At 29.1% G+C, this 11,291-nt stretch overlaps 2 long non-coding RNA genes across 2 annotated transcripts; one reads left to right on the plus strand and one right to left on the minus strand.

Moving 5' to 3' along the window:
* Nucleotides 1–1,792: 1,792 nt before the first annotated feature.
* Nucleotides 1,793–4,516, plus strand: LOC112489472 (uncharacterized). Its single transcript, XR_007243024.2, has 2 exons — nt 1,793–2,356; nt 4,213–4,516. It is a non-coding gene; the product is annotated as an uncharacterized LOC112489472 (long non-coding RNA).
* Nucleotides 2,784–10,831, minus strand: LOC107428175 (uncharacterized). Its single transcript, XR_001582338.4, has 2 exons — nt 10,184–10,831; nt 2,784–9,957 (listed from the first exon to the last, which is right to left on the minus strand). It is a non-coding gene; the product is annotated as an uncharacterized LOC107428175 (long non-coding RNA).
* Nucleotides 10,832–11,291: the final 460 nt, after the last annotated feature.

The following is an 11,291-nucleotide window of genomic DNA, read 5'->3' on the forward strand; positions in this document are numbered from 1 at the left end:
ATTTGTAGTTGCTTATTAATATCCATTGCACCAATTAAAAAAAATAAAAATCATAAATATAGAAACTCAAAACTATATCACTTATTTTCTAAAATCGTTCAAATCATTAATTATAATTATGACTTATTTTAGGCAAATAAAAAAAATTAATTGTTTAAATTTGTCTAAGACCAGTGGATCATATATTTAAGGATCTTTCTATTTGTCATTAATCATTAATTTATGTTGTAAATTTTAATTAAAATATTTAATTATATTATTCCTTATATTAAAATCCAGAAACTGAATAATTTAATGATAACTATTTAAATTGTCATTTGACATGTACATCCCATGTGTGACAAATAGTATTTTTTCATATTTAAATAACAATAATATTAAAATTATCAAAATATTCATTAAATTTATTTTCAAATAATATAACAGATAATATGTCAATATTTAATTATTTTTTAATTCACTTATCTATCTTAAGATTCACCTTTTTATATTTAAATTATATAAATATATCAATTAATAATATTTTAAAATGAATAATTTGATAAATAAATATAATGAACACTTTGATACATACAACATTACTATTTAAACAATTTTTTTTATTTTTTTATTTTTTTATTTTTTAACTACAATGTGGGAAGGGTGTACTCTTAGCACTTACATCACTGGGCCGAGCCTTTAAGGTATATCGAATATATTTAAACAAACTAAAGTTCCTCCATCTCTAACAATGGAGAGGATTCTTGTGACAGAAAATGCTTCTAAGTAATATATGGTAAAAGAGTAGGGATCCAATTACTTTAATTAGTGTGATCCAATTAATATATGGTAACAGATCTTGCTATTTATCACCATTTTTCCAAATTTTTTATCCTATATTTAATTTTTTATTTTTGTTTAACTAGTGATATAATGCTATCTCATTTAAAAAAATAATGATAATAATAAAGAGAAATAAAAATAATATGAATAAGTAAAGAACACTGTTTTTTAAATGTAATGATGTTCTATTAATGATTGAATAGCAATGGAAATTAAAAAAAAATGAATAAAATATTTTCATCTCTAATCATTATCACCAATTTAATTCATTAATGATATGATAATTGTTAACTGACTGTAATTAATTCTTTCTTGATTTTTTAAAATTGAAAATATAATATAAATATGTGAACAAAAATTAAATTATCATGTGGATATGCTGATCTTGCTTTAGTAATCGGTGCAATAAATGGTAAATAACATTTTTATAAGTAAAAACACAAAAGAAATTAGTCCGATCATTGTTGTTTTCATAATTGTTTTCTTCCTGATAAAAAGAAGTCAAATTAGGGACCAGTTTGAAATTGTGAGATGCCAAAAGGATTCTAATCAATTTGAATTAGTGTAAACACTCAATTAAAAAAGAGAGAAAAACAAATAATAAATAAATAACCTGTGAATTTGCACTTCAATAGAGGGGTGGAAAATCTTCTCACCTTATGGCGCGTGGGGATCACTTTGGGTAAAACCGACAGATCTAAAAGTGGGACCCACTGGCTTGCCCCCATTATGGTAACCGGTACCGTTAGATCCGGAAGGCTGCATCCAAGCCGCACGTATATTTATTACAACCTTTTTGACACAAAATGTTTGTTGCTATTAATTAAATATTTTAATTTAATTTATTATTATTATTATTATTATTTTAGGGTTGTGTTTAATAAATGGGGATTGGGATCAAGCAGAGTCAGCTTTTTAAGTAGAGGTTAATTTTTTTGAATAGAATGGGAAAGAGTGGGGTTCAGTAATCTGTAACCTGAGGTCCAATATTCTTCTTGGGATTGGTGGTAAAAGAAAAAATAAATAAAAATGAAAACAGAAATAAATAAATAAATACCAAAAGATTAAAAATAAAGTAAAAAATAAAAAATAAAAAGAAAACACTCACGCTTCCCTTATAAATACCACCTCTCTTCCTCGCCTAAACCTACACCTTCTCTTCCTCCTCCTCTTCCTCTGCCTATCCTCTTCTGCTTCATTTCTTTTTTTCTCTCCCTTTTGACAATTCAATTCAGTTTCAAAGAATGTTATCTAGTTTGTACTCTTTTTTTATTTTATTTTTTGTTTTTTTGGTTGGTTCACTTTGAATGACCCTCTTTGTATTTTTCCACAGCTTTCTTGAACTGCATCTATGTGAGATCTTTGCATGTGAAAAAGGGTTTTCTTTGAATATATTCATATATATATATGTATCTGTATCTCTGCTTTGGTTGCGGTTCAATAAAGCTGTGGGAAGATACATATAGGGTCAAGGAAAAAAAAAAAAAAAAAAGAAACTTCAAGATCGGATTGACTTTCGGCTACCTCCTCCATGGTTTGTCTTCTTCCCTTTTAACTATCAAATTTTTTTTTTTTTTTAATCCATGGATTTTTTCTCTTTGTTTTTTGTTGATTATGTAGAAGAATTTCTCTTGTGTTTGGATATGGTGCTGTAAAGAAAATAAATAAATAAACACCCAGAAGAAAATTCTTAACATGCTTTTTGTTTTTTTGACAATATGGGTGGTCCAGATTTGCAATGGAGAATGGATAATTCCATTTAACCCTAATGTTATTGAAAGGATTCCTGATATGACTTACATGAAAGTCTCACAAATATCTATCTACGTTTTTGTTTTTTATTTGCGAAGATGATTTTGATAAATTATATTGGCAGATTAAAAATTTATGGGTTTCATTTTCGTTTTCAGAAAAAAAAAAAAACAAAGAACAGATTAGATCAGATCTTTAATTTGTTGTCCTTAGCCGTTTTTTTTTTTTAATCATTTTTTTTTCCTAAATTTTACTCAAAAGAGCAATTTTCTTGGAGTACATTGTTTTTCTCTCTGGAAAGTATTACATTTTTAACAATGATAGAAGTAATAGTAGTAGTTAATTAGGCCCTTTCTTGTGATCCTTTTGTCAACATCTTTTATAAGTAGTTTTTCTGCCACATGTACTTTACAAATTTAGAGATTCATTGAATAAAAAAGTTATATATATGTATATAATATCAATATGTGTATGTAAGTTTGTACTTATGGATGGGTGTGCATTAAAAATGGTTTAGATTATCTGTCTCTTGCTGGTTATCTTTTGAACTGTTTTAGAAGGTCTTACAGTGTCCACATGTCTAGGTTCCATGCAGGCCAAAATCAATATTTATTTGGTTGTGTGGATCAAAAGCTAATTAATTATTTGTGATTTCTAAACAAAGGTGCTAGGTACTATTGATCTATCTGTACTTAAACCTTGCCAGTTAATAATAAATTCATTTAATATACATTCCATACTTTTAGATTCCATTTAAGTGACTAAATCTTTGCACCATCAGTAACTATATTATATACATGCACGATCTGTATTTTTCATCTGCTTAGCTGTTGTTATTTTAATATGTGGTGTTTCAATGTATATTTCTATCTGTGTATGCATCTATGTATTAGCACAACTCATCAGGATTAATTTTATGATAAAACTTGCTGTTACTTTCTGTTACTAACTGCATGTCTAATCGGTATTGGACCACAAGCTCTTCATTGTATTTTATAACTAGCTTATAGGTATAGCTCTGAAGCAATAATAATTCGAGATCAAAATGTGTATATTATTTAATTACTTGAAAAAAAAAAAAAAGATCAAAATTGGAAGTTCCTCGAATAATTTTAACCTAATCTTAAACATGTTCTTGTATAGATTAGAAGGAAGCCCCTTTTATAGCCTCTTAAAATTTTGTTTTCTCTGTCTAACAAACTGACAGATCTAGCGGAAAAGAAAACAAAAGAAAATCCAAGATATGCTGTCTACTTGATTTGTCAACTATATGATCAACCATTTAAAAAATTTGGAGTATATAAACTTAATCAAAATATAATTTGAAGAATCAAAATTAGGGTTTTTAATTTTCCAACCAAGTGTAGTACAACTATTTAAGTTACAGGGATAAGTTCATCATCTAAATCACAAACCTGTTTTGCTAGATCAACTAATTAAGATGGTTTTCTAAATTATATTAGATCACTAAATTATTTTGCTAGATCTACTAGGTGCCTAATATATGCTGCTATAATCCACAAATTACATGTAATTGGATTTGAGGATGTATGTACATATATGTAATATGTATGTGTATGTGTACGTCTTTCCTCTTTGAATAGTAGTTACAGTTAGCTTTTCTCTCTTTGTACAAAGTGGATCCGTCAAGAACTCAAAACGGGTCACTGCTGGGCCACCAATACCAAAGAATATTCAAATGCGCAGCAAAAGCTGGAATCTGCTGTGAATTTAGATGGATTTACAGGTGGAACTCTCACGGGGACTCTAATCCATCCAATTAATAAGGCCAACCCTTTTAGTTCTAATAATAATGATACTTACGCACATCACACACATCATATGAATAGACCTACTTTTCTTTTTTATACATAATACATGTTTTAATGTAGCCCACAAATCAGACACCAACTTTAATGCCAACCTATTTTTTTGTTGGACATCTTTAACAAGTTCTTTTTAATATAGATTTAATTGGGGAATACTAACTTTTTTAGTTTGTTGCTTTATGTAATCGTATATTTATTGTGGAACTATATTATATAAATATACGTATATATACTCTTGAATTATTGCCATTAAGAAAGTTTAATTTTTTTTTAGTGTAAAGGTTTCAGCATTTGCTCAAGATTTTCATAGATACTGTATACTTAAAGGAAAACACTAGTGGGATAAAATATTTCAGTTAAAGTCAGTCATCTCATTTCCATCAAAAGAATAATAACATAAGCGTTTATCAGCTCATTTTTAATGCTTTACTGCTTATCAAAAGTCAGAAAAGGTGTTGATTGTTTGTCTGATTTAATTTTTTGCTGGGTTTTTATCTTAATTTCTCGATGAAAAATATGGGTTTAAAAAGGTTAATTTTCCATCTAAAAATTTCTTCAGAACGTCCGAATCAGGGCTTAAGATCTGTTTCTAGGAAACATGATGAGCAGCCAGCTTGTTCTTCTAATTTCTTTGGCTTGGTGAGGAGACAATATTAGTTGGTGTGTGGTAATTTGCATATATTCCAAAATGATTCGATATTCTGGAAGAAGAATATTTTCTGATAAGTAACAGATGCAGCTTTGCATTTTCCCTATCCTCTTTAGTTTCAATCACAATTTGTGCGCATGCAAAACACAAGCACATAGAAAAAAATAACCCACATCATAAATAGGCAAATGGGGGGTTAATATTTGCCTTCCTTTATGCATATAGGCATGATTGTTGTTGCTAATGGAATATATATATATATATATATATATATATGCACATCAAAGCAACATCAATATCACAATTGTTTCTTTGTTGGATATTTCATTTATTTTTTCACATCAAAGTGATTCATATACTTTCATACAATCAAATGGATACATGGGTTTTTTTAAGCCATATTAGTGCTTTTACTAAAATAGAAATTGCAATATAAACCCAAATATTAGTAGAAACCATCACTGATTTTCATGAATAGAATGCTCAATTATTTTTTGTTAAAAACAAATCCTAATAATTTCCTGTCAGGATATATCTATATGGAATTACTATTCATAATTGTACCTCAATTTTAACATACAGCAAAATGAAAAGGTGAAGATGTTTCAGTTTTAGAAGATGCTACTTTGCTTGAATGGTTGAGCTAGCTAGAGCTATATATATTTCTGTATATATATATATATATATACATGCCAATAGTGACGTGACTGTTGTATTGTTTCCTACAACACATGGGGGCAGAATTATTGCTTCTCAATGCCATTTCTTTTTCAGTTGGCCATGGTTTGCAATGTACAAGTTTAATTTTTAAGTTTTTTTTATTTGTTTTTATTTTTACATTTTTCAATCTCACAGAAAGTACTAATTCTTTTTCCAGAAATTGGCACCAATGTGGGTACAGTTTTTATTTGGAACTCATTTAGCAGCCTAGCTGGCTTCAAACCATGAACTATGTTCTCTCCCTCTCTCTCTGTCTCTCTGTCTCTCTTTTTTTTTCTTTTTAATTATTTTTTTTATACTCCAATGTTTTGATGATTAGGGTATTGAAATATATGCGCTGGCGTGAAAATACAAAACTGTAAAGAATTGGTGGAAGAGGGTTGGAACCTGTCGGGAGGAATAAGGATTAGTTTTACATGTGCATGGTGGAGGATGTTGGAGACATAGGTTTTTTTTTTTTTTTGGGTAAATGTTGGAGACAGAAGTTACATAAAGAACAACCTATATTGAGGATATTCTAATATGTTAAGAAATATTATGGTTAATTAGGATTAATATTGTTATTTTTTTTTATTCTCAAATATTAGGCATTTAAATATGTAAACTTATAAATTTTAAGTGGCTGTTAAGATGTCTGAATTCTTCAAAGTAATACATATTCATGCCGGCCGGAAGAAAAAGAAGTTGCATCCTTCTTTCTGTGTATATGTGTGTATATATATATATATATATATATATGATGATGATCATATGTGTTTTGTGTGTGTGTGTGTGTGTGTGTGTGTGTGTGTGCATATTGTGAAGGTTAAGAAAAGAAGCAAATCAATGATGAAATAGATGTGCTTACAAAGGCTTCAGAGAATTACAATTACATTATATGTTATTTTTCCATTTGAAAGTGCTGAGTATATATAGATGGTTCAAAATAACTGAAAAGGATTATCTTGAATAATCCATATATATATATATATATATATTCGTATGTAAGCATTAGTTGGATGTTAAGATTTGGAAGAAAGCTCAATTTGCTACCTTGAATCCTTAGAATTCGGAGTTTTGAAAGTAATTTAACTATGGCGATATTTTGGAAGACAGCTTCCTTATTATGAATCGAGGTGACGAAGAATATTTCAACCTCCCTATGGAATATCTAGTTTATAATGATTTATCCTATGTAACTTCATTGATATAGTCTTGTTTATTCTTGTTTCTCTCTTTTTTTTTTCCCCCCTTTGTGTAAAACATCGGTGCTAAAGAATGATATATATACACATTTGCACCTCAAGAATGCCATGTTATATTCGATCTCTCTCTCTCTCTCTCTCTCTCTCTCTCTCTCTCTCTCACACACACACACACACACACACATAACTTTCATTTCGTGATTAGTACTTCTGTAATTTTCTATGTAAATATATGTGGCCGCTTAAGATTGTTTATGCTCCAAAGCCATAACCTTATCTTAGAAGAACTTATGTTCAATAATACCAAGCAGACGTGGAATTTAAGCCCAACAATTAATATAACAAAATTGAAAATTAGAAGGATATTGATTGCATATGATCAATCCTACAAGAGAATTAAAGAGTACACAATAGTGTGGGTAAATATAAATTCGCTTTTGTTTTCTATTTTTTTCTTCCCTTCACAATATGAATAAAGCTGTTTGTATAATAGATATTAAACAGCATAGACAGATGAAAAACTTGCATACATGTTATTTTCTCTTTTCTTCTTCTTCTTTTTTATTACTATTATTGTTTTTTTAAATTTCAGAAATATTGAACTTAGATATCATAATAAAGTTGAATTTTGGCCTAAAGGAGATATTGAAAATTGAGGTCTGATCTCTACAAGAAGAAGTGGACAAGATAACCTAAACTGAGAAAACAATGGCAATTTGCACTGCTTGGCAGCTCAGAGGTTGCTGCAAGCTATCTTACTGTAACAATATGACAAATTAACCATTGTTTGAGTCAGCAAGTTCAGAAATAAGTTTCTTGTTTTTGGAATCAAGAGCAAGCCCTAACTTTTAGTCTCAAAAGATAGGAATACACCCCCAATCTCCAAAATAATTAAAATAAAATTTATTTATTCATCAAAAAACTTGAACCTTTTTTTTTTTTTTTTGTTTTTTGTGTGCATATTTTGTTTTATTATTATTATTATTATTATTATTATTATTTTTTATTTTTTTTTGAAAAAAAGGAGCTTCAGAAGCACCTCATGCCCTATACATTCTGTGTCACTGACTTCATAGGATATTAATGGGTTATATATAGGCATCAGTATAAGAACTTAACAAGTCCCGCCCAACCCCCAATCCCTGATAACTAGGTAAAGTAAAGTAGGGGCCTAGTATTGGCCTATGTATACGCTTTGGTAAAATAAGATTATTTCTATTAGATGCAGCACAGAGCAGCCATATCCCTTTGTCTGGTATATTTTAAACTGATTATGGAGGCCCTACTCTTCTTCATTAAACTCCTCTTGTATTCCCTCTGTGAAAAATCCTTACTTAAAATGATTTTCACTTTTTTCTTTATTTTCCTTTAAAAAGTCTAAATGAACATTGCTATAGTTTCGGTGATTATATTGTCTAGTTTCTATCAGCTACTAATTAGCCATATTAATTATTCTATGCCCTACAAGATAAAAGCAGCTTTATAAGAAGAAAAAGGTGGATTAGCTAGCATTCAAAAAATAAAAAATAAAATAAAACAAAAAGCAACCAATGTTGTTGGAAAAACATGGAGTGCTTGTGAACAGGCAGCTAAACTTTAAAGTTATTTTGGATGTTGTGGACTTTGCCCAATATATATGCCCTCAGACTTGCATCCAATCTGATCTCATTGTTTGCCATATATTATCATAGTAGCAGAATTGTCACCTTTCACCTGTAAGAGTAATAATTCAAGGGGCACCAACAAAACAGTATATATGCAACTTGGGCAACATATATAAAAGGTACATATCATATATACATATCCAATGAATTAAATAGAAAATTAATTAGAAAAAAAAATCATTTGAGGAAACTATAAAAGAATTAATCATATATTTAAAAGGAATCAAAAAAGAAAATTAAAATTTGTAAATATTGTATATTATGAATCTGGTCATATGGATTTTCTTTGGGGATCATGAAAATGATTAATTAATTATGGTTAATAGAGTACCAACTTCGTTTTTTTCAAAATACTTGAAAATTTTATAAAAATTTGTTGCTGACTCAACAACCATTCCAAGCTGAAATAGTTGATTAAACAAGATTTTTTTGTCTCTCATAGCATCAATGAAAAGATCTAGAAATGGGATTTGGATAAAACATTTATAGCACTACTAGTACTCATGCAAAATTCAATTAGGAAATGTTCAGATTCTTCATTATTTTAATTTTTTTTTTTTATATATCATAAAGATCTTAGATCACACCTAAGCATATATAAATTTATAAATATATACAATTTTGTGTCGCGTAATAAACTATTCAAATCTTATATAATTTTCATTTCTAAATTAAAAGATAGAGAGAGGGGTATGGGAGTGGGGTTAAGGAGGGATTAATAAAGACAAACATAAATATAGTAAAAATAAATAAATAAATAAATAAGGAAAACTGATGCAAGAATTGGGGGGGAGTGGTTAAAAAAAAATGATGTCAGATAGTGACAAAGTTTAACCTTTTTCACAGAAATGTAGGAGAAGATGTGGAAGCAAAATCGAAAGGCCCTAACAGGAAGAACCGTCATGATTGATGATAAAAAGGAAAGGCAGGGAATCTTCTCTGCAGAGTAACTCTTTAGTTTTTTTCACCATATTGATTGAATGAAATCAGAATATATAATATATTTATGAAGAATAAAATTAAATTCAAAAATAAAATAAGATAAACAGAATTTCACCTAAATGTACAGACAAGAAGAAAAATATGCCTTTCAAAATTACTATTGTGCGGTCCCTCTTCATGCATGGTTCAAACGTGTACCAGTAGATTTAAACAAAGAAGAAAAAAATATATATCTTAAACAAAAATGTGATATTTATATCATGAAATTCCTCAATTTCCATATCTTCTCTATTTCATAAGCTTTACCTTTCTGATATATTCTTCAGAGACGACCAGTATTCTTACCCACATACAAAGCCAAAATACCCACATTGTATTCAGCAATATCACACAGCCTAGATTTCCCAAATACAAAACAAAATGCAACAAAAAGTTTGTGAGATTAAATACTCCATAATTAACATTGAAATGTAGCTGGAAATTGAAGGGAAAAAAATTAAGATATTTGCCCACATAATTAAAAGTTACAAAAATTAACAAAAGCAATAATAATAATAAGAAGAAGAAGAAGTGGGTATGAAAATGGATCTGAATTTCTTACAGAATTCAGAGAATTATTACCGTGATTCTCCATTTTGGATTGGGGGAATTTAGCTTCTGAGATCTCTCTTTCTTTCTTTCTTTCTTTCTTTCTGTGTGCAACATCATCATCAGCTGAAGAGTAGTTGAAGGAAAAATAAAAAATAAAAACAAAAATAAAAAAATTAAAATCCCAAATTTGCCATATTCTCCCACAGCTTTCTTGAGCTTTCAATGGTGTTCAATCTTAAAAAAGAGACTAAACAGAAAGAAAGAAAGTTCAAGAAAGCTGTGGAAAAGCATGACCAGGACTTGCAAAAACATTCTCTTTTTCTCTCATCAGATCTCACTTCCTTCCTTCCTTCCTCCCTTCCTTGGTTTAATTTCTTTCTCTTTGGTGTGCCTTTTCCAGCAAATTAGAAGATATACTACTAGTAGTAGTAGTAAGTTTTTTTTTTTTTTTTCTTTACTTTTTTTTTTTTAAGAGAGAGAGAGAGAGAGAGAGAGAGAGAGAGAGAGAGAGGGGTATAGCATGCCCATACAAAGAGCGAGTGTGATGGACCACTCTACCATATATAATCTGTGTACCAGCTTTATAGAGAGGGAGAGAGGGTGGGGGTGAGTAGGGTTCACTCATCTCCTGCATTTTACCCACAAAAACGCCTTACTTTCCCTCTCCCTCTCTACTCAGTGCGCTGTGGGGTACATACACTACGTCAGATGGGAAACTTCTTCTTTTTTTTTTTTTAAATAAAAATTATTTATTTATTTTTCTTTTTATGAGAATTATTTAAAGGTAATGAAATATTATTAATTAGTTTAAAAGGGACAGATAATAAAAAGAAGAAATTTTGATTTTTAATTTTTTTGATTGAAAATTTAAAAAAAAAAAAAAAAAAAAAAAAAAACCATTCCCATCCCCATCACATGCCACCATGTGATCAAGATCTCTTTTTATTATATTGGGATTTAAAGGTATGGGTTGTTTATGGTCCCCCAATCGTTATGTTTTCTTCTCTACATCAAAAACTTATATATATGTAGGTATGTATGTGTGTGAGTATATATATATATATATATTTATATCATCAATCATGATAATGTAAATTGTCCAGCTGCTTTGTAGATATTTTTTAATATATATGCTGTT

This window comes from Ziziphus jujuba, chromosome 1 (genome assembly GCF_031755915.1).
Source record: "Ziziphus jujuba cultivar Dongzao chromosome 1, ASM3175591v1".
NCBI lineage: Eukaryota > Viridiplantae > Streptophyta > Magnoliopsida > Rosales > Rhamnaceae > Ziziphus > Ziziphus jujuba.